Raw genomic sequence first — 24,215 nt, 5'->3', positions numbered from 1 at the left:
AAGTGTACTGAGAATTGAGAAACTTCAAACTGTTTAAGATAGTTTTAGAATAAGACGTTCCTTTTCTATAAGAAAATTACCGGTTTATTGCTATTAATAAATGAGTATTTTTCACATAAGAGAACCGTCTCACAGTATAAAACCGTCTTACACAATAATTTCTGATGAGATTTTTATGTAAGTTACAAGAGCCAAACACGCATATACTTTGTAGTAGTTGACAAAACATACGTTTAGGTAAGGTAAACAATCTGCCTTTCTTATTTCTCATAATATGGTATTTATACAATCATAATATGCTAGGGTTGGAAGCATGCCAAGCCCATCACAAGACGGAACGAACTAACACACATAATAATATTACGGACTTAATTTATTAGTACTTATTACCCCCCCTCAAGTTGGAGCATACGGATTAAGAATGCCCAACTTGGCAACCAATGACGTAAACCGCGATGCACCCAGAGCCTTAGTAAGTACATCGGCTAGTTCTTTAATTTGTAGAAACATATGACGGAGTAAGGAGACCATCTTTGATAGCATCACGAACGAAATGTAAATCCACCTCAATGTGCTTTGTTCTTTCATGAAAAACCGGGTTATGTGCTATATGTAGGGCGGACTGGCTATCACAGAGCACCGGAATTGCCTTAGGCAGAGAGACACCCATACACAACAAGAGACCCTTTAACCACTTAAGCTCACAAGTAATAGCAGCCAGAGACCGATACTCAGCCTCTGCAGAGGAAAGTGACACTGTTGGCTGCTTCTTTGTCTTCCAAGACACGGGAGAAGAACCAAGAAAAACAAGCCAACCAAGAATGTAACGACGAGTAAGAGGGGGGAAGCATAATCGAGTCACACCAACGTGAGAGTTAACTCGGCATCAGATCGTAACATAATCCCTTGACCTGGAGTGCCTTTCAAATAACGGACAGTACGTAGAGCTGCTTCCCAGTGATCTAGACGTGGTGCATGCATAAACTGAGATAAAATATGGACCGTATATGTCAAGTCAGGACGAGTAACAGCGAGGTATACAAGACGACCAACAAGTCGTCGATACGGCTCGGCATCAGCAAGAGGCTTACTCTCGGAGCTTCCCAACTTATGATTTTGTTCCAACGGTGTGGGGCTCGGCTTACACCCCAATAATCCGGCCTCAGAGATAATATCAAGAGCATATTTACGTTGGCACAAAAAAATACCGTCTGCATTCCGAGCAACTTCTAGCCCGAGGAAATATTGTAAAAGTCCCAAGTCTTTCATGTGGAAGCAAGAATGAAGATACTCTTTGAAAATAGATATAGCAGCGGAATCATTTGATGAGATTATCAAATCGTCAACGTACACAAGTACATTTAAATGTACTGTACCACGGGTATAAGAGAACAACGAGTAGTCGGAATGACTTTGAACAAATCCATATTTCTTCAATGCTTCCCCCAATTTTGCGAACCAACATCTCGGAGCCTGTTTAAGGCCATACAAGGATTTTCGTAAGCAACACACCATCCCTGGAATATTTGATTGAAATCCAGGTGGAAGTTTCATATAGACCTCTTCATTTAAATCCCCGTGTAAAAATGCATTATGAACATCCATCTGATGAAGAATCCAATTTTTAGCAGCAGCAACTGCTAGAAAAGTACGTACAGTAGTCATTTTAGCTACGGGGGCAAACGTCTCTTCATAATCAATACCTTCCGTTTGATGGTTACCGAAGACTACTAGCCGTGCCTTTAGTCTCTCAATTGAACCATCGGATTTATACTTGATTTTATATAACCATTTACTACCAAGAGCTCGTTTTCCTGAAGGAAGTGGCTCCATGGTCCATGTGCCATTATCGTCAAGAGCCTTCATTTCGGCATCCATGGCTGTTCGCCACCCTTCATCTTTGACGGCTTCTTGGAATGAACGGGGTTCTTTGTGAGACGTAATTGCTGCCAAGAAAGTACGATATTCTACGGAGAATTTATGACAGTTAACATAATTAACAAGAGGATATACGGTACCTGAGAACGATGATGACGTAGCAATATGTGAGGCATTGGATGGACGACTACCTCGAATTGTTGTACCAACGACATAGTCACGCAGCGAAGTAGATGGTATTTTAGTTCGATGTCCACGCCCCATTTCTCGGTCAGGCGAGTTGGGCGTAGCCTCTACTTCTTCCTCGGATGATTGGAGCGTATTTTCAGGCTCCATAACCGTCACATTCTGATCCTCTACACCACGGTCCTGCATATTTTTACCGTCGGTGTCAGTAGTACGATCAATGGTGGGTGAGGACAATGGACCGACTTCCTCCTCATCACTGTCGTCATATGAGGCTTGTTCCCCCCCTGTGGCCGAAGGTACCTCCTTAAGATACGGGAACTGTGACTCGTAGAAAATAACATCGCGAGAGACAAAAAATTCTCGTCTATCCAAGTCATATAAATACCATCCTTTCTTACCCGTGGGATACCCCAAGAAAACACATTTCCGACTTCTACTGGCAAATTTATCGCCCTTTGCGCGTTGATTATGGGCATAGCACAACGACCCAAACACGCGTAAATGATCAAATGGTGGAGGTTGACCAAACAAGGCTTCATACGGTGTTATACCGCCTAGCAGTACTGACGGCGTACGATTAATAAGGTACGCAGCCGTAAGAGCACATTCACACCAAAAGGAGAGAGGTAAACCAGCCTGAAAACGCAGTGCTCGTGCCACGTTAAGTAAATGCTGATGTTTACGCTCCACTCTCCCATTTTGCTGGGGGGTACCAACACATGAACTATGGAAAATAATGCCATGCTTAGTAAAATACGGTTGTAGTGAATGAAATTCTGTACCATTGTCGCTCCGTACGATTTTTACCACAGCAGAGAATTGTCGATTAATCATAGCTAAAAAATTCATAAATTTGTCATACACTTCCGTTTTAGCAGCTAATAAATATATCCATACACCTCTGGAATAATCGTCGACAATAGTAAGAAAATATCGTGCACCAGTAGTAGAAGGCGGGTCATAAGGTCCCCATAAATCACAATGCACAAGATCAAAAATACCACCACTTTTATTATTACTTAACGGAAATGTATTACGAACATGTTTTGCGCGATGACAAACCTCACACGGTTTAGCCAAAGTGTCCTTGCTACGACTTATAAATGGAAGTAATTTAACTACTTTTTCGGAAGGATGACCCAACCGTCTATGCCATAAAGAGAGACTCAAATTAACACCCACTGCACTCGTGACAACACGCGGCTCCTGTCGAAGGTAGTATAGTCCATCCAGCCTATCACCCTTGCCAATCACCGTTCTCGTACATCGGTCCTGAATAAGACACAAACTAGCATTAGTAGAAAATTCACAATCAATAGCATCACTTAATTGTGATGCAGAGATCAGATTACAGCGAAGTTGTGGAACATATAGCACAGGATCAAGTGTTATGGTCTTAGTAAGCTCAATACGACCAACTTGAGAAGCATGGACTTGCGTGCCATCCGGGAGACCCACTACACGACTGGGTATGCTGCGAACGTCAATTAAAGCATCCAACATACCAGTAACGTGATGCGAGCAACCTGTATCGATAAGCCACTTACCAGAAAAAGTATGGGTAGGCGTGCCATAAACAAATACTACGGGTCGCGCCTTTCCCTTCACCCGACGGAGTGAGAAGCGCATTAGTACTTTCAGTTTTTAGTAGAACCCGATGCCCGACCAACACCATGCGTCGACCCGCACGACCACCACCACCACGCCCCCTCTGTTTGAGGCAGTACCACGGACAACAGGAGTCCCACCTTGGCTTGGTGGTTTCATACCTCGGAGCTCATACCACCAATCAGGCCGTTCGTCCATAAGATCGAAGCACATACTACGATCATGCCCCATTCGATTACAATTATTACACACCAATTTTTGACGCTCGGAGCGAGACAATTGAGAGGAAGGACGAGCGCTGACCTGTGGAGGTCGTGTATTATTTTGACGAACAGAAAAAGTTGAGACTTCGGGTGGAGGCGTAGTGTCGGGTCCATTATGAAGCCCTTTTACCCGTTCCTCTTGACTAATCAGATGAAAAGCACGATTTAATGACGGAAGCGGAGTTTGAGACAATAACACAGAACGTAGGGTACCATATGGGACAGAGAGAAGACCAAGCAAGAACTGATGAAGACGGTCTGCTTCTCTGCGTTCTATATGTTGCTTACCAACATCAGAGCCACACGAACACGTAATAATCGGCTGGTACTTGTCCAATTCCTCCCATAGTTGACATAATTTTCCATAATAAATACCTACTGTCATATTTTCTGTTTGGATACAATCATGTAGAGCACCTTTAATTTGTTGAATACGCGGTCCATCAATAACATTAAATCGTTCATGAAGATCGTCCCACAATCGTTTCGCATTCTCATATTTAGGGAGATAAGTTCTTACCGAGGAGTCAATAACATTCATGAGCCAGGAGACAAGCAGGGAATGAATCGTTTCCCAGTCCTCCTGAGTACACGGTGGTTTCGGGTCTTTATACGTACCGTCAAGAAAACCGAATTTACGCCGTGCCTTAAGAGCTGTACGTACTGAGTATGCCCATTCGTCAAAATTGTTGAGAGTAAGACGAACATCAGTAATATGATCGCCTGGTCTATCATGATTGCCAACATAATACGGAGAGGATGGCTCGATTTTGGCAATAGGCTCGTCGCCAGCCATGGCGGCCAAGCAAGAGGCGTTGATGATTTTTATTTTGTGGTTATTTTGTGTTTCTAGGTTTCTCTGATACCATGACAAAACATACGTTTAGGTAAGGTAAACAATCTGCCTTTCTTATTTCTCATAATATGGTATTTATACAATCATAATATGCTAGGGTTGGAAGCATGCCAAGCCCATCACAAGACGGAACGAACTAACACACATAATAATATTACGGACTTAATTTATTAGTACTTATTAGTAGTAGTTTGTAGTATATATACAGTTCAACAGGTCATCATTCTATACGTGGAGATTTGTTTATTGTGATTCATATGCCTTTTAAATGAAAAAAAGAGGCAATCAATATTTGTTTGCATGCGAACACATACCAAGATGCAGGCATCTGATTAGTAAAATATGCATGAAAAGAAAAGCATCAAAGCCAGGCCTTAAGGGTATAATTTACTCAAAACATAAAATACAAATAGAATAAAATATTGCATCGTTTATTATCCTTACGGATAGAGTATCAAATTCTGAAAGTTAATCCATAAAACTAATATTCTTATGTTTATACATTATTAGTTTTTGCTTACGCAAGAGAATTATTACAATTTTAAGAGATTTTATCATCCTCACATGATACTTGATATTGGCTAAATTACTTAGCTAGAATTTGAGAAGGCGTCAAAAACTGTCGCAAAATTTATTTTGTGACGTTTGAAAACAGGTTCCCGTGGCGAATGTTTTAACACCAAAATTAATCACGGGCAAAATCCGTCGTGAAGGGTAAAAATTAAAACAACACTTGACGACGTATAATGGAGGATTTGCGGGAATTTCTCCATTGGTATGCCCATTTTTTGTAAATATTTTAACAGTGCAAGGAGAATTAGTGGATATAACGCTTTGTAAATAAATCTTAAAAGGATACGTTTAAAATGTCTTGACTGATTCTTCAACAACAACATTAGAGCCTTAATTTCAAAATGTTTTGGGGTCGACTGACATGAATCATCCTTTGAAACTGTCCATGAGTGAACGCACACCTCAAAATGCGAAAATATAGAAAGGAAAGGTGAAAAACAAAGGGGGTGAAATATAATACAAAAGCCAAGGTAAAATCAAAATTCGGACTTCTTTTATACAAACTTAAAATTAAAATCGAAACTAAAGATTAAAACTTTTTACCTTTCTATTTATGTAATTGAGAATCACACAGGTACTTACTATAGCAAATATAGAATGAAAGTCATTACTAATAGGCCCGTGCATCGCACGGGCATTAAATCTAGTATATATATAAAAGAGAGTTTTTTCGAGCGATTCTAGACTGTCCACATCATCCCAAATTAATTTAGGAAAGTTGTATAAATAATATTTTTGATGTAAAAAATAAAGTGGTAAATCTTTTAGTTAGTATAATAATATATATTTCCTATTTTATAGTCAAACGATCTTTCTAATTTTCATATAAAAAGTTTTACATTTCATTTGGCAAAATAATGTCGGTAAAAAAATTATGAAAATAATATAATTAGATTCGTGGTAAGAAATGCTATCATTAGAGTATAGATTTCATATACTTTGCACATATTTAGGATGCTGCATTTCTTAATATGTTATATGTTCTACCTTGAATGTATAAATATTAGAATTTTTCCACATCGAAAGATTAACACAAGGTGAGCTGATCCTATGACTATAAATAGAAGACATCATTGGAACTTAGATATCAACCCAAAATCTTGAGTCTCTCAAGTATTGTCTTAGAGAGTTACTAAGAGTTAAGATTTTGTATTATTATCTCCATATTATGATATAAAAAAAATAATGTGGAGGATATTTTAATTATTATAATATATATTTTTTATATTTTTTACATTTCATTTGCAAAAGTATCGTTAAAAAATTATGAAAATTATATATTTATATTTGTGATAAAAAAAAATGCTATCATTAGAGTAAAGATTTCTTATCATCTGCACATATTTTAATTGATAAAAAAAAGAAAAAAAATATGAACATAGTATAGTATTAATCGGGTTGGATGTCAAACTAGGTCCGAAAAAAGATGGTGTACTTTTTACTTCTTAGTGTGTTATTTGTCCACATTAATAATTTAGGTGTTGTTAATATATAATGTATAAAGAGTAAAATTTTCCTAAATCGGAAATTACTATAAGATGGGGTGATCATATGATATGGTAAAAATAATTATGAAAATAATATAATTAGATTCATGGTAAAAAAATTATTATTATTGGAGTATGGATTTCATATTATTTGCATATTATTAAAGATGATATATTTCTTAGGAGTCGCTTGGTTCGAGATGAAGGAATGAAATGGAACGGAGTATGATATCATAGATGTATGAGATTCCAACTTCATTTCATCTCAAAGTTATTTGATTCAATCTAAATAAGTAAAGGGAAGGAATGAAGTTTATTAAAGGGGAGAAGGTCGTGGATGTGAGTTTTCAAGGGGTTGAGATGGAGTTAGAATCTATTGAGTATCCAACTCCTCCAAAATCACCCAACCAAACATTTGAATTGATTCAATCCATTCCATTCAATTCCATATTAGCCAACCAGGCACCCATAAGTATGTTATATGCCCCACATTGAATATATAAATAATAGGATTGTCCCATATTGAAGGATTAACAAAAGGTGGGTGGACTTATGATTATAAATAGAAGGCATCCTTTGAACTTAGATATCAATCCAAAATCTTTTGAGTCTCTCAAATATTATCTTAGAGAGTTCTTAGGAGTTTATATCATTATCTCCATAATATGATATTAAAAATAATGTGGAGAATGTTTTAATTATTATAACACGTATTTCCTATGTTATACTCAAGTGATAGTTTATAATTTTTATATAAAAGCTTTTTCATTTCATTTGACCAAAAAATATCATTAAAAAAACTATGAAAATCATATAATTAGATTCGTGGTAAAAAAAAAAATTGTTACCATTAGAGTATAGATTTATTATCATTTACACGTATATTTATGCACTATATATAATCTCTTTTCCAGGATGGCTCCTATTTATAATCATGGGATCACCCCCTCTTATGTTAATCTTTCGATGTGGGACAATTTTATTATTAATATATATATATATATATATATATATGTATGTACTATATTCATCACACTAGATTATGTTTTAATGTGGAACATATAACATACTAAGAAATACACAATTTTTTATATTAACAAATTATATGAAATCGATACTCTAATGATAGCATTTGTTACCACAAATCAAATCAAATGTATAATTTTTTATATAAAAATTAGAAATATCACTTAAATATAATATAATATAATAAATATTAAATTATAATAATTAAAAGATTCTACACTTTATTTCTTGCATCCAAAAATATTATTTATAATACATTCCTAAATTAATTTTTAGGAAACTCCACCTTGATAATCGTCTGAGGTGGGACAATTCAACTATTTATATGTAGTATTCACCACACCTACATTATTTTTCAATGTGGGACAAATAATATACTTAGAAAAAACATCATATCATATATATAAGTATAGAAAAATCGTACGAACATATAGCATATTATTTTCTCATTATTAATCGGGTTGGATGTCGAACTGGATGCGAAAAACATAGTGTATTTCTGACAATGTTATTTGTTCCATATTGAAAAACAATGTAGGTGGTGTTAATATATAATGTATAAATAGTCGAATTGTCCCACATCGGAAAATTACTATAAGGTGGGGTGAACCTATGATTATAAATAGGAGTTATCTTTGGCACTTAAATATCAACCAACATTTTTTTGAGTCTCTTAAGTATTGTCTTATTAGAGATCTCTTATTAGAGTTTCTATTATTATCTCTTTAATAGAAAAATTTATTTATTATTAATTTTTCTCGCATAATCAATAAACGGTAGACGTGTATATATTTATCATTTATTTTATTTGAAAGAAATATTTTAATAATATGTAAACAAATGATTATCATGTAAACATTAAAGTTTTAGAACATTTTTTTCATTATAACCAAGTTAATTAACCCGTTGCAACGCACGGGCTTTCAACCTAGTATATTTATAAAAGAAACTTTTTTCGAGCGATTATAAGCTGTCCACATCATCACAAATCAATTTAGAAAAGTATCATAAATAATATTTTTTGTTGTAAATTTTTTTTTAATTATTATAATATATATTTCCTAAACTATATTCAAGTGATTTTTCTAATTTTTATATAAAAACTTTTTACATTTCATTTGAAGAAAAAAGTATTGTTAAAAAATAATGAAAATTGTATAATTAGATTCGTGGTAAAAAAAAATGCTATCATTAGAGTATAGATTTCATATTATTTTCACATATTAGAGATGATATACTTCTTAGTAATTTATATGTTCAATATACTTCTTAGTATTTTATACTTCTTAGTCTCACAAGTATTATCTTAGAAAGTTCTTAAGAGTTTGTATCATTATTTTCACAATATGATATAAAAAATAATGTGGAAAAGGTTTAAATTATTGTAATAATATTTCCTATATTAAAATGGGTTATAATGTTTATAATGTTTTAATTATTCAATTTAATGAGAATGAGAATATAAAAATGAGTTAGGTATGATTTCACTACAATTGGACCAACTCACTAAATATTAGTCAAACAATTAAGCGGACAACAGTTGAAGAAATCCAAGTATAGCAAAGAGCTTATAGTTCAGCTACCATCTTAACTCTAGGAACTCCCAACACACTCATAATAAAATGGTACAAAAACATTTTCCTAAAAATCTCATAGGCCATAACGGCTTATGTAGTCTTATTACCAAATTTATTTGTATTTATTATCACGAATTTTTATTTGAGACGGAATTATCCGTCTTCAGTCTTTTTTTTTTTGTTTAAATAAGTACTTAAATTAAAAGACTTACAAATGGAGTTCATACATCAATTAAGTGGGAGTAGGAAGCCCGACTCCAAAGAACAAATCGTTATTAAATTAAGTCGGATGTCGAATTAGGTGCGAAAAAATGATGTACTTCTTAATATGTTATATGTAACACATTGAAAAATAATGTAGATGTGGTGAACATACTACATATAAATAGTAGAAAAAGTGGGGTAATCCTATTATAAATAGTAGAATTGTTCCACATCGAAAGATTAACATAAGGTGTGTTGATCCTATTATTATAAATAGTAGAATTGTCCCACATCGAATGATTAACATAATCTGGGTGATCCTATGATTATAAATATGAGTCATCCTTGGAGTTTAAATATCAACCCAAAATCTTTTGAGTCTCTTAAGTATTGTCTTAGATAGCTTTTATAAGAGTTTGTATGATTATCTTCACAATAGTGAAATTTATTTGTATTATACTTTTGATTTTGGTGGTTTCACAATTATATAATTATATGTAGTTATATCATCTCCTTTTCTACCCAAATTTATTAATTTGGTAATAAGTTATTTATTTTTTAATTTTTAAGCCGAATTTTTAAATAACGAACATACATCAGTAGTATACTTATTATATAAGAGACTTTAAATGTAACGTTACATAATGTTAATTTTTCATGTTAATTTTTCAAGTTTTAACATTTTTTTCATCTATAGAGTCCAACCCTTAAAAACTATTAATATTTATAAGAAAAAAAAATGTTAATTTTATACATAAGAAAAACTTTGGTCTTTAGATAAGATTAGTTTGTTAGCAATAAGATAAAATTGCACAAATATTATCTATATACGTGCGAAAAACTTTAGACTCTAGATAAAATTAGTTTGTTAGTATTTGCTCATTATTAATCGGATTGGATATTGAACGTACGAATATTAACATATAGTATTTGCTCATATTGTTAAATATAAAAACTACTAGATATAATTAGTAGCAATTGTCCGTATTTCGGGATTCGGGTTGGCTGTCGAGCTAGGTGTGAAAAGGATGGTCTATTTCTTAGTATGTTATTTGTCTCACATTGATAAATAATGGAGGTGTTGTGAATATACTACGCATAAATAGTAGAATTGTCCCACATTGAAAGATTAACATAAGGTAGGGTGATCTTATGACTATAAATATAAGTCATTCTTGAAATTTGAGAATCAACTCAAAATCTTTTGAGTGTCTTAACTATTGTGAAAGAGAGCTCTTAAAAGTTTCTATTATTAACGTTTAAAATTAAAATTTAACAAACTATAATTTTGTTGTCACTGAATTGTATGTTTGCTTATAGTGGCCAAAAACATAGATGGATTTATCTTTTACGCCTTTACGGTGGAATGATAGTAATAAGATGATCATAGGAGTATACATTACATGTGTTTTATGAAAGAAAGAATATAAAAATGAACTTTGTGTATGAGTAATTAGAAGATTAATTATTATTATTATTATTATGTAAGACGCTCTTATTAATTGAACAAAAAAATTTGAAATGACTAATTTAAAAGCATGACATGTGTAAGTAAATTGTCTATATTTGAAGGGTATGTATATGGTTCAAACAAAATATATACTACCTCCGTCTCAGTCAATAGTTCACATTTACTTTATTCTCTCTTAAAAAATACAGGAAATGTAATCTATTCATTAATTTCACACCTGTCTTTATATTAATCATAAGGGCTATCAAAGAGCCTGATTCCCTTACACTTATGATGATTAGTACTTCATAAATTTTGTTAGAATTCGAGATAACAAAGCTTTAGATGATACTTAATGCTTAGAATCAAGTACGTATCAAGAGATCATAAGGGATTAGGATATTTCATTTTTTTTAGAATTATGTGACACCCGAATTTGAAATTCGAAACACCTATTCGATAATAAAGTGAATAGTTGAGATTTGGTGGACTGGGTCGGTTTTGCTCTTCTTTTTGCAGGTTGTTTGGGTTTTCTTTTGGCGAGTCGATGCGGCCCAAGAAATGCTTGGGGTAAGTTACTTCTAGCGGGTTTGTGCGGTCCACTAGTACTAATCTGTCTTGGGCCTTTCACTCCTCCTCAATCTTCAGTCCAATCCTTACGTCTTTCTCTGTTTCATTCTCATCCATTCCTTTTCATCTCCGTCTCACTTCTCGCTCCTCAACCTCTCCACCTCCCTCAAAGAAAGATGGCAACCCTAATCGAAGATCTACTCAAAAGGTATTTTCTGCTTTTTATTACAAACGATTTAGAATCCATCTTTGTTGTTTATTTCACTTAATTTCGTTGTTTGACGGTATTTTCTCCTTTTTACAATCGATTGAAAATCTCATTTTTTTGCTGTTTATGTGCATATTGATTTCGTTATTTGCTGGTATTTTCTTATTTTTACCGCCGATTTTGACTCCTTTTTTGGGTGGTTTTAGCGGCGAGAAAGTCACTATCTATTGAGTTTTTAAGGATGTAGTTTTACAATTATGGATGATGGATGATTATGTAAACAGGATTCTTTCTCTGTCCATTTCCGTATAATTTTTAAAGGATTTTAGTTCTAGAAGAATATGATCTCAATGTCTAATCGTAGAAATCAAGTTCAATTCCTTGAAATTGGAGTTACTAATGTCTATCTATTTACTGGCTCAACTAAATTGTGGTCTTGGTGTTTAATTGTCAAAATTAGAAGATAAATTTAGTGTTTAGATGATACACCGCTATCCACGAATTTATTTTAGACGGGCATATCCATTTTCATGTTTCAATGCTCCATTTCAGTGGAGTGAAGGTTTAGCCATCCACTTTTAGCCTTTTAGGCCCTCTTCCGAGTACTCTATCCTTTGAGTCTTTAACACTTTTTAATGGGTTCTCTCTAATTTTTTTCACTGTAGAAGGAGGTGAAATAAATAGGAAAAAAAAAAAAAAAAAAAAACAGGAAAAGGGAAGGAGAAAACTGAACTGAAGAGAAAAAAACTTATGGTGAAACCTAAAAGCGTTCTTGGAGATGACATTGATGCCATTTTGGTTCTTTTATTTCTCTGTTGGACCATCTTTACATTACATACCGTTAATGCCATTAGTTGGATAGTTTGCACTTGATCAATGGCTCATAGTTTATGGTGTTTTAACTTTTAATCCGATAGTTTAGTTCTTTAGTTGTTACATATTCTAAATTTTTGTCGTTGTTGGAGTAAACGAAGCTAGGATGTTCTTCAGATTTTTCCAAAAAAAAGGGTTTAGTTACGTTGTTGCCGTCTAACGAAGCAATATTTAAACTGTGGAGCTTACAGTGGTAGTTGTGTTGCTTACCTACTTGCTTTAAGTGGTGAAATCACAGCAGTAAGTAGACTATACAACCAGTTGTATTGGTTGTATAGTAAAGAATCCGAGCTTTATAATAAATTATTTGAGCTTAGACCTATACATTACGAGCTTTATGAGAAAGAACTTGAGCTCCATTATAAAAATATTGATTTTAAAAAATTATAATGATATTCAGGAATAGTATATATAAGCTCAATTAGATTTTAATTTTACATAAAAAAATTTAAATATAAATCAAAAGTTATAAAAACTCAAAAAAAATACACATAAGCTCGATTAAATTTATGACGGTTGTACAATGCTCTTGTACAACATGTTGTATAGTAGTATTTGTGAAATCAAAGTGTAGAACTGGATAACACTTGGCTTTCTATTTGTGAACATCTTTTGTTCACTTAAATCATTGTAAGAAGGTGTTTAAAATCTTTTATCACTCCCTTGTCAAATTATCGTGTACTGAACTAGATTACTTAATTAAAAAGGTATACTTTTAAAATAAATTCTTGTATGAAGCGGCCTCACATTATTTTAGTGTGAGGCTCCCTGTTTATAGTTATTCACTACTATAATATTGATCAAAGAGAACGGTCAAACACCGTTCTCAAAGCCATTTTGAACCGTCCTGTGGCCAAGCGTTCTCTTTTACTTAAGAGCACGGTTGAAATAAAGTCAACCCGGTCTCTTCGTAATAACAACTAGAACGGTTGAGCCACGGAACTGTGCTTTGATATATCTCAGAGAACGGTTGCTTGTAATAACCGGTCTCTTTGATAAGGCATGTCTCTTTGTTAGAGATGTCTCGGTTGCTTGTAATAACCGGTCTCTTTGATAAGGCATGTCTCTTTGATAGAGATGTCTACTTTTTGGCGCCTTTGCTCGAGCTTTTCAAAGAGAACGCTTATGATGTACAACCGTCTGGTAGTTAATTTCATATAAAGAGGGTTTACATGGAACCGTTCCCTTTGATTCTTACTTTTTTTTTTTTAATAATGCTATTTTTATCTTAACTCCTACACGTTTGAATCGTATAGCTCGTAAAAATTAAACCTGTTACAATTGAGAAACTTCAACAAGTTTTACGCAACAAATAACTTTCAAATTTAATTTGAATCCATAAGGACAAATCCTTGAGCAAATATACAAAGTCTTATCATATTTTTAAGAGGCTACAAATATCAAAGATACGCTATCTTCCGCAAAACATAAATCAAAATTCTTATATCCTCATCACTTAGCCGTATCCATGTGCATCTTCCAAAAATTATAATCATCATCTTCATCCATCATTGCTTTTAGGCTTAAATTGGAGTGCGAATTCAACCCAAATATTCCACACCTCGTCAATTTGCTAACGGTGTATGTCTTTGGGGCGTTAAGCATGGACTATTATACACATGACACCTAAAAAATGTAGTTAATATAGTATATATGATGTGAAAAGCAAAATAATTACCTAAGATGGAAATGCAAAAAAAACAAAGAGATGCAAATGATTCAAATAAAGAAAAAAAACATACATTTGGGAGAATATTAATATATCTTCCTTTGATAATCTCCAACATATATCGGCAAACATAATATCCGCACAATACGCTCCCAACAGGGCTGCCGAGGACACTAAAATAGAAACCTATGATGAGATATACATATTATATCTACTCCCTATGACAAAAACAATTATTAAGGGTGGTAAATTCAGCTTATGGGCAGCTTACGAGATCTTTAGACCTCATTTTCTAAGAGTGAAATGGGTTAATAAGGCTATTTGAAGGAATGAGGTAATATCAACAGTTTCACAACTGCATTGGCCATCCAATTCAAGTGACCCACCGTTAATCAAATATGTCAAAGGGGGCTCTGTTTTATAAAAACGAAGTGTGTTGTGCAAATCTGATACAGAATCCCATACTCATATTTATTTTCAAGTGTTGATTTTCAGCTAGAATCTGCCGTGGTTAAGTATTCAAGGGAGGACATATAATCTTTGGAGGGAGGTTCATTGGTCATCTCATAGGAAATGCAAAAAAGAAACACTAGAAACATAACTGGTGTAACTACTACCTTGTTGCTACGGTTTTACACTATTTGTCGTGCCAAGACAGAAACAATAAAGTATTTCGTGGGAACGTGCAGGAACAGAGAATTCATTATTTGGTTAGTGTCTAGATGCTTCATAGGACGAATGCTAGGATACTAACAGAGATAATAGCTAGTCTGAACAATTAAGAATATACTCCCTCCGTACCACACCAAAGGTAACGTAGGAAAAAATGGAGTATTTAAGAAAAAGTGGAAAAAGTAAGGGTAAAGATGGAAAAAATAGGTGGGTATGTAATTGTGAGTTTAATTGTGGGTTGGTAGGTGGGGTATGTAATGACATTTTGTGTAAATATCAAATGGGTATAAGGATAACTTGGTAATATTGTGGGCCAAATAAGGAATGTTACCTTTGGTATGGTACGTCCGTTTATAGTAAGTGTTACCTTTGATCTGGTATGGAGGGAGTATAATACTTCAATATAAAAAAGCGAACAATGAGAATATTCACATAATTAGCCAGGAATAAATAAATAGAAAGCCCTCAACTATACCAAATCATTCACTAGCTCTTTGCAGTTCAAAATTCCATTGTTAAATGCATGGTTCACTCACCAGCTGGTTGTTACAGACAGTTGTAATGAAGAATTGAGACCCATTGGTGTCGGGACCTGCATTAGCCATAGACAGAAGGCCTACACATTGAAAGAAGACAAGGATAAGTATCCGTTGCCCAAAAAAATGTAATCTTCCACGAACATTTTTCAATTCAACAAGTTGTTATAACCCTTCTAGTTAGGTATTATTTCACCAACAGAACTCTCATGCCTCGATTCTAAACACACAACAACCTTTCACATAATAATCATTAACAAGACAACAAAAGTAGTTAAGTACCAGGTCCAGTATGTTTCAGCTTGAAGTTTTCATCGGGAAACTTCTCTCCGTAGATTGAATCTCCACCTCTTCCATCCTCGAGAGTGAAATCACCTCCCTGAAGCATGAAGCTTGGAATAATCCTGTGGAATTTGCTTCCCTTGTAGTGCAGCGGTTTCCCAGATTTGCCAATACCTACCTTTCTCTCCTGAAATAAGCAACAAACCAATGTTCAAAACTCGTTTTTTCACAAATAGGGTGATAACTCATTGGCCATGACAGAGAGCAGCAGAACCCCCCACCCTTTAAATGAACAGTGAGTCGGTGAAATAGTATTACACGAAAGACCAACAAAAATGCTTACGCAATCCTCATTTATTTAAATAGCGCAGCATTTCAGTAATAGAACTCTACAGCAGCCTAAAAACAGCCAACATATTTTCTCTAGCCATCTAGTGTATATATCAAACTCATAGCTTACGACCATTCTATCCACCGCTATTTAAAAGTTTGGAAATGAAAACAACAGTATAAATCAGAGGACGAGATTGCAAACTTGCCAGCGCACAATGCTCGGAAATTTTCTGCAACAATTAAACATAAAGGCCAAAGTCAGTAGCAAATTCACACTACAAAGCAAATACTCTAAAATAAGAAGCAACTTGGAATTGGTCACATACATTCTATAGTTCACTGCCAACTTCAGATATCAAATAAATACAGGTCTTCTCTTGATCTTTACTTGTTTTCTAAGGAGTAATACTCATCTTATTTACTTCCCCAACATCTGCACTAATAAAATAAATTGAGTCCCAAGTAGTATTGTCTTAAGCTAACAATTAATCGTTGCAGGCAAGGCAAAAAAACTCAGCAAGTTACTACAAACAACAAGCAATTAAAGAGTTAAGAGATAAGCCAAATAAATTGGGGGTCCTGATCATCTGCATCTCAGCCACTACATGTGACAAATTCAAGAAGTTAACATCCAGAGCTCAATCACTACAAAAATACATTAACAGTAAATGCCACAGAATCAATATATACTACTATCAACTAAAAAAAACCAAAGCTATATAAGACTTATTCACAACACAAGTAAACCACCATGTCAAATTTCATGCTTCTTAATGCAGGATTTCGAAACCAAATCAACAACATAAGAGTTGATTAAGCTCCTATATCAAGGCCAAACAGAGATTTTACCATCATTATCCAGGATTCGGCTCGAAATAAAAACGTAAAGTATATATATTATTATTTGAGCATATAAATATAAAGTAAAATTAAAGAGAAAACATGAAAGAGGGGTTGAAATTGCAGTGTGGAAACCCTAGTGGAATGATGTTTGGCGGGAGAGATGTGGAACTGAAACCGCCAATATTGAGGACACACCCAAAGGTACCGTCACAATATGAGCTCCACTGTTTAATTATCATATTGAAGAGTTAAAGAAATATGGTCTTACCAACAAAACCAGCGGCAAGAACGATCCGCCACTACGAAGGCGTACACAACCAGAAGCAACGTGAGGTGGTGGCCAGAGTACGAGGGACCAACGACAACCAAGGGTAATCGGGGACAACAAGGGATGACACGAGTATAGGGAAACCACACCGTGCTAAGGCGGAAAAGATGACGGAGGTTGCGGTGGGCAAGTAGCGACTAAGGAGAAGGCTCAGTGACGGTGGGTTATTAGGGCGCGATGGTGAGCAAAGCGTTGGTGATTAGGGCGTAGTGATGAAAGCTATGATTGTTGTGTTTGAAAGAAATACTCCGTAGAATGGTAGACGTCAAATCATGAATAATCTTTTAGAGCATCCGCAAAGGTGGAGAGGTGCTTCCCCATATGTCCTCTCTCTCCTCATATGGGGCTCCTCATTGTTGCACCAAGCTCCCCAACATTTGGGGCTCCACTGTTTTTTAGGGGAGGTCCCAAAAAAAAAAGGAAGGCAATTTGTGTTACTTTTGGGGAGGTTCCCAAATTTTTGTGTGTTAATTGGGGAACCCCATTGTTGCATAGATGTAGTTATGAAATGGGGAGGGTAAATGAAAAAGTTAGTGGAAAATGAGGTGGACGAATAAGAAAATGAAAGAGAAAATATGGGGAGCCTCACCTTTGCGGATGCTCTTAGGGATTTAGAAGAGAACGGTGGTGATAGAAACCGTGCTCCTTGTTTTTTCAAAGAGAGCGGTTTTCTATATTAACCGTTCTATTTGATTTTTTAGGACGGTTGGTCAAACCTAACCGTTCTCTTTGTTAATGTACGAGAACGGTTTGAACAAACAATCGTTCTCTATTGGAATCCTATATGCCCGCCCAAACTAAAAATAAAAAAGAGACCAGTTTCGCTATCAACCGTTCTTGAAGGGGCGTTCTCGTAGCCTGAAATTGTAGTAGTGATTATATAGCTACTCCAGAAACTTGCTTTTATATTGCATTAGAATTCGTACAATTTAATTAAACTTTGGTATAGCCAATAATTTTTCAATCTGGATCAATAAGTTCAATAGATGAATCATGCAAATCAGCACATTTTACTGCTACTAAAATTGTAAAGTAGGCTGGTGTTTCCTTTCCTAGGACCCCAATTTGCAGAAGCAATTATGGCTACCCGAAGAGGCTGTTCGTGATGCCATAATGAGCATATCGGATATGATTAAGGTATAATTAAGAAACTCAGGGATTAATATGAATACACGATGTCATGATGTATCTATCATTCTCTAATTATCTCGCAGGTCAGTAAGAAATTGCGGTCATGAAGGCGAGGACCCATATGATCACAATGTTGTTATGAAGCTTTATTATTCCAATCTTAAGCTGTTTGTGACTGAGGGGTGAGGAAGGTACCCGTACTACACTCAGGTACGTATTCTCTTCTATAGAGATTGTATTTTTCTAATACTCACTATATAGTATTGTGATATTCTTTTATGGTTACTGACTTATATTTAAGCTGGAAGATGGAAACGAGGATAAATGGGTAATATTACCCCATATGAGGGTATTAATTCCTGACCACCTTCTCTTTCAACCCTCCAGGCCTCCACTACACACCACAAACCATGATCTCCTCCTATTTCTTCTTGTTTTGAGCCCTATTACTCTGGTAGTTAGTACACGTATCCCATCCCATTTGCCTCCTGAATTCCTTGTGTCTCAAACGAATGGTTGTTTAGTTAGCATCGTATTTTGCTGACTGCACTTTTATTGCAGAGGTTGTCCATATGGTTGTTGAGTAAAGCATCTACTCCATTGAAATTTAACGAGCTTACACAAGCAAAAATTGTCAAGTGCTCAGGGTCGTTATGGAAACTAGCATACTATGCTACTGTTGAAGCGTGGGTTCTTTGAATTACTTATCGTGAGCCATGGTTTACAGATATATACGAGTACTTTAATGGATGGCCCAATCAAGAGCTCAAGTCAGTTTCACTTTCCCTATTTCAATTTCTTCTGTATCTATTGTGATACACCCCTTACCTTTGTTCTCCCTCTACAATTGTTATACTAAATTAGACGCGGTTTATATTCTTGTGAATTAGAAGTCATTGGGTGTACTTCCTGACGCAATTTTCATTATGGTGCATTCACACTGCCTAAGGTTCTGTACTTCTGTGCATCTAAACCCCTCAACCCCGTCATTCACACTGTCTAAGGTTTTGAAAACTTAGATGAACATGATCGTTTTGTTTATCATACAAGATTTAGAATTCAGTTGGTGCTCGACTCGGATTCAGGTATGGGTGGACTCGGACTTAGTACATATCTAAGTGAGTAGTGGAGTCAGACTCGACATGACAAATTTTGTAGGCATGGAGACCCTATCTACAAAACAAAACTGAAGGACTGCGCGTGTTGTCCTTTTAATAGGGGAGCTTTTGCAACTTGTTTGTTGAGGTACGATAGATAAACAATTGAAGTTTATCAATATTGACAAACGACACCGGCTGTATTTTAGCCTCATTTAGTTGATACAGCAAAAGCTTGCCTTACCGCTTCTCAATTTCTGATTACTTGTTTTCAAGTTATGCTTGTAAATTTTGGCCTTCGAAAATCTGCCTGTCCTTGATATATCCAAACTGTAGCCTACTGTGATTCGTCGATTAGTTATGATTAATTGTTAGGGTACTTTGAGACATTGAGGATCATCGGTGATCGGACGATTCATAGTGGAGGGTTGTCTGGGTGGGAATAATGATGACTAAGCATTCAGCGAACTAACCGGTAGTTTAATAAACTATGCCTTGTGTTGATGTTGATGACTAGACCCGCTATTAGTTTACAATACTATTTAATCAAATTTGGCTCACTAAATTGTGTGCGCTGTTGGTATTATGAAGTGATAGTCAGTCGATGGAATTGAGGACCAAATTTCCATTTTGGGTCAGTCCCATTGTGCTCAACACAGGAGTAAAGTTGTGTACGTTTAACCCTCTTACCTCGCCATAGGCAGGAGATGCTGCGGTAATGCTGTTGGACTTTCTCTATATCACTTCAACTATTACTCCCTCCTTCCCAATCATTTGTTTACGTTTTAAGTCCGTCTAAATAAATGATTGAGACGGAGGGTGTATAAGCTTTAGGCTATTGAGATAAGTTGACTATTATTAATTTTGAGAAAGTTTGAGGTTTATTTGAGGTTTATTTGTTCATAATATGGTTGAAAGTTTTATCATATATGAATAAATAAGCTTAATTGCTTACCTAAGGTTACTAGGATGTGGGTTTCTATTTATTTGAATGTTTTCGGTAAAGATTTACTGTAGTATGTCTTATAAAAGTATTTTACGCAAACTATGTTTCAAAGATCGTCATTATTTAGCTTAGGATAGTCCATAGGGTGTGAATTTCGCTTATATTTTGAGATAATGATGTAACTCATGGTGATAATGTGAGTTTTGGAATGTTGGGTTTAGGGAGCATGTGCATAAGTTGTTTTCATAATTTCTCTATATTCAAGTTATTCACTTTTGAAATTAAATTTTAACTTTTTGGCATTTTTTTCAGATCAGTGGAATTCTGCTAATGTAACAGTCCTATGTGTGATAACACAAGATGTAATGCTGTTGGTGGTTCAAAATAAATCAGGATGTGTTTATTTGCGGGGTTGCCGCAATGCCTCACCTGGAATTTTGTGGAAGTTACTACAGCTTGGATAAGGGGTGGAGGTAATAAGCTTTGATAGCTGAAACTGTATATGAGTTCCAGCATATTGAAAGTAGATCAGTTTGCGGACCCACTCAATTATGATTTATATGATTGGTACTTCCAGCTTCCAAATTGTGTGGACTCTGCAAGTCTGCAGTGTGTTCTATACAGTTTAGCATTAATGCGAGTTCTTTAAATCTTTTACAGGTCAAGCTAGCATCAGTAAAACTAGGAATGAAGTACATGAAAAGAGTATTAGCAGAGCTTGAAACAGTCGGTGGGGGTCCTGAGGAAGAACTAATCGTTCAAGGAGTTCGTTTCACATTTAGAGTTCATCAGGTACATTCAGTAAACTCGCTATGAAAACCGTCCATGACTACCAACTAGGGTACGATCTTTTTAGTGTAAATGGAGCCACAAGAGCAATTATCGATGCTGATGGGGTTGAATTATGATCAATGACTTTACCATGTGCCAATGTTGCTAAATTTTGCAAGTTGACTAATTCTTCAAATACTTTTATTTATGCCAACGGGTTTCAGATTTTACTCAATGACTTTACCAGTTAAGCTAATAAAACTCTACTAATAACTATGATCTATGTCTGCTCGCCAGTTTGCAGGAGGTTTTGATGTCGAAACTATGACACCGTTTGAGGAGTTGAGAGACAAGGCCAAATCATGCCATTTACAATGCCAGAAGAAACAGCAACAAAGGCTTGCTTGCAGTCAATGCCCCTGATAATATTTCTTCTGCAGTGAACTCGGCTTTCACCTGGCCATCTTTTGTTTTTGTAAAGATAATAGGGAAGTGATCATAGGTGGCGACTTAGCCTAGATTGAGTTTAATAGGGACTACTGTTTTACGTTTTCTGTCACGTTGGTTGCCGAGACGAGGCAAAGGAAAGACAGATATTTTAGAAATTTTTGCCTTGTTGGTGTTCCATTTTTTTTGTGGTGGCTGTGCTGCTGTGCATATTGTAGCTGTGGTATAGAGCATGGACCAAAAAGATAATTTTACCATGTTGAAAAAGTTGTTTCACAGAACACTGTATTAAAGGAGAATATGGAAGATATTATGCAAGTCTTCTGCTGCGGAAAAGGGGTCAGGGGATATTTAATTTTGTTATCAATGCTCCTCATATATTTGTATGTGTAGGACGGCTTGAGTTGTTTGGTTTTAAGATGGAGGTAGCTTCTTACATTTTCTGGACGCAGGACACAAATTCGACATGAACTAATCTGTTTATCGGATTTACTAATGATCCCGTGCAACAGACTCTTCTAACAAATGTTTTTTTGACTTTATCGGCGATGATTTTTTTATAAATGACTCGGATTTGCACAATTTAGTATAAAATTGCTCGTAAGAGACTAATTAGAGCAAATGTAGTAATTTTAGATAAGTGAGATGAGGAAGTTATCGAAATATGGGAATCCTTAGCTTTGCATTTAAGGTCAGCAATAGAGAAACCAACATAAACCAAGAAAAAAAGTGTCAATTATCTCCCTTCAAAACTTAGTTGTCTCGACAATATGACTCAAGTAAGGCGATCAAATGTCCAAGTATCTTCTTGATGTTTTGAAGACACTTAGAGACAGTATTCAATTGCAATTATTATGACTATATATAAACATAAGAGATGGTTGAGGTTGATGAACATAGGAAAGGTAGGTGGTGGTGTTTTAATGGTGGTGAGGTGATGAGGGTCGTGAATGAAGATTTTAGGTCAACTTTGGTGGAAATAATAAGGAAGTATATTGGGGATGCTGAAGGCAAGATTGATGTAGGCGGGTGACGAGAGGGAAGAAGATTGGGATGTAGGGGTTGGTTGTTGATGATTGTGATGATGATGATGATGATGTTGAAGGTGAAGGTGAAGCATGTTTTGAGTCATGTTGAAGGTGAACTCGAATTTTGGAGTGGTAAATGTTTTTGACTCATATTGGCCTCCTCGTTTACAAATAGCAATTTCCAATGCAATCCCATGTAAATGATTCACTTTTCTTTCTCTACGTTTCTTTCGCCTTCTCAATCTTTTAGCTAAGATTTTGAGCTTCTTAACAGTTTGTAAACCACTTAGCATAAATGAAGTGGCTCAAAGAAGTGAGCCACATCTGACAAAAGAATATTGTTAGAGTGTAGATACCTCATTTCTACACCTCCCGCCAACCACCCAGTGATGATTGAGCCGTATGTTTAATATGCGGAGCGATTTATGACAGTTCGTAAGTTCATCGTCAAGTGATAGCTCAAACACTTGTGTCAACGTCATGGTCGTCATCTACGCGCCGATACGGTCATTTTGACAGTAATTAGAGTTCATTTGGAGTTCGGGTCAAAAACCGCTTCATTTTCTAAAAACCGTTTAAATGCCGATTCGGAATATTCCGGAGTGTTCTAGAATTCTCTGGACAGTTATTCCTAATTAAATTTAATATCTTAAGTAAATATCTTCCGCATATTGTGTTTTACGGAATAATGAAGTGCATATCTACCGAAATTCCATAAAAAACGCGGAAATCTTTCTTGCTGAGGAGGAAACCTCTGGGGAAATGACGCAGCAGGTGCTCCGCCTCTTCCAAAGGTCGCAGTGGCTGCTGAGCCTCTTTCCCAACCCTCTTTCCATGCTTTCCAGAATATTTCTGTGATTTATTTCCGTATCCGTGTCATTCCTAAACTCCTCCATAGGTTTAGTATAAATAGAGGCCTTCGGCCTCCATATTTGGCACGCGAGTGTTCCACCCCTTCTTTCTCTCTCTTTGTATTCTAGACTACGCTATTGCTTTCGAAGCCTACGTGCTTGATCAATCGACCACGTAAGCTTAGATCATTCTGAGTCCCAGTCACGTTGCATAGACCGACCAATTTGACCAACTCCACTTTAATCAACCTAATCAATTAATCTAAATCCTTTAACAAGGTCACTTTCCACGCATATTCGAGTCGAGCAATCACTAAACGATAACTTTAGTCAATCTCGTTTCGTCAAACATGTAAGTCTGAGGATGTAAATCCCATTTATTTATTGTACATTTTATTTTGTATCATCTAATGTAAAATTTATATCAAGAGCACGTTCGAAAACCGTCTTAAAATCAATCTTTTAAAACCGTTTTTATAAAACAGCGGAGGTTAGACGTCGAGAAGAAACGCAGCAGCA

General features: G+C 35.4%; 2 long non-coding RNA genes across 10 annotated transcripts; one reads left to right on the top strand and one right to left on the bottom strand.

Moving 5' to 3' along the window:
- Positions 1-11,755: 11,755 nt before the first annotated feature.
- Positions 11,756-22,230, top strand: LOC141627227 (uncharacterized). Of its 9 annotated transcripts, none has more exons than XR_012536798.1 (7): positions 11,756-11,889; positions 18,482-18,562; positions 18,640-18,766; positions 19,284-19,326; positions 19,642-21,072; positions 21,260-21,391; positions 21,668-22,230. It is a non-coding gene; the product is annotated as an uncharacterized LOC141627227 (long non-coding RNA). The 9 variants fall into 9 exon arrangements; XR_012536791.1 differs by having other exon boundaries at positions 19,118-19,326; positions 20,912-21,072; XR_012536796.1 differs by having other exon boundaries at positions 19,118-19,326; positions 20,245-21,072.
- Positions 11,813-16,745, bottom strand: LOC141627228 (uncharacterized). The gene is made up of 2 exons (XR_012536799.1): positions 15,922-16,745; positions 11,813-15,719 (listed from the first exon to the last, which is right to left on the bottom strand). It is a non-coding gene; the product is annotated as an uncharacterized LOC141627228 (long non-coding RNA).
- Positions 22,231-24,215: the final 1,985 nt, after the last annotated feature.

The sequence above is a fragment of the Silene latifolia genome, chromosome Y (assembly GCF_048544455.1).
Source record: "Silene latifolia isolate original U9 population chromosome Y, ASM4854445v1, whole genome shotgun sequence".
Taxonomy (NCBI): Eukaryota; Viridiplantae; Streptophyta; class Magnoliopsida; order Caryophyllales; family Caryophyllaceae; genus Silene; species Silene latifolia.
This window is presented reverse-complemented; position numbering and strand designations above follow the sequence as displayed.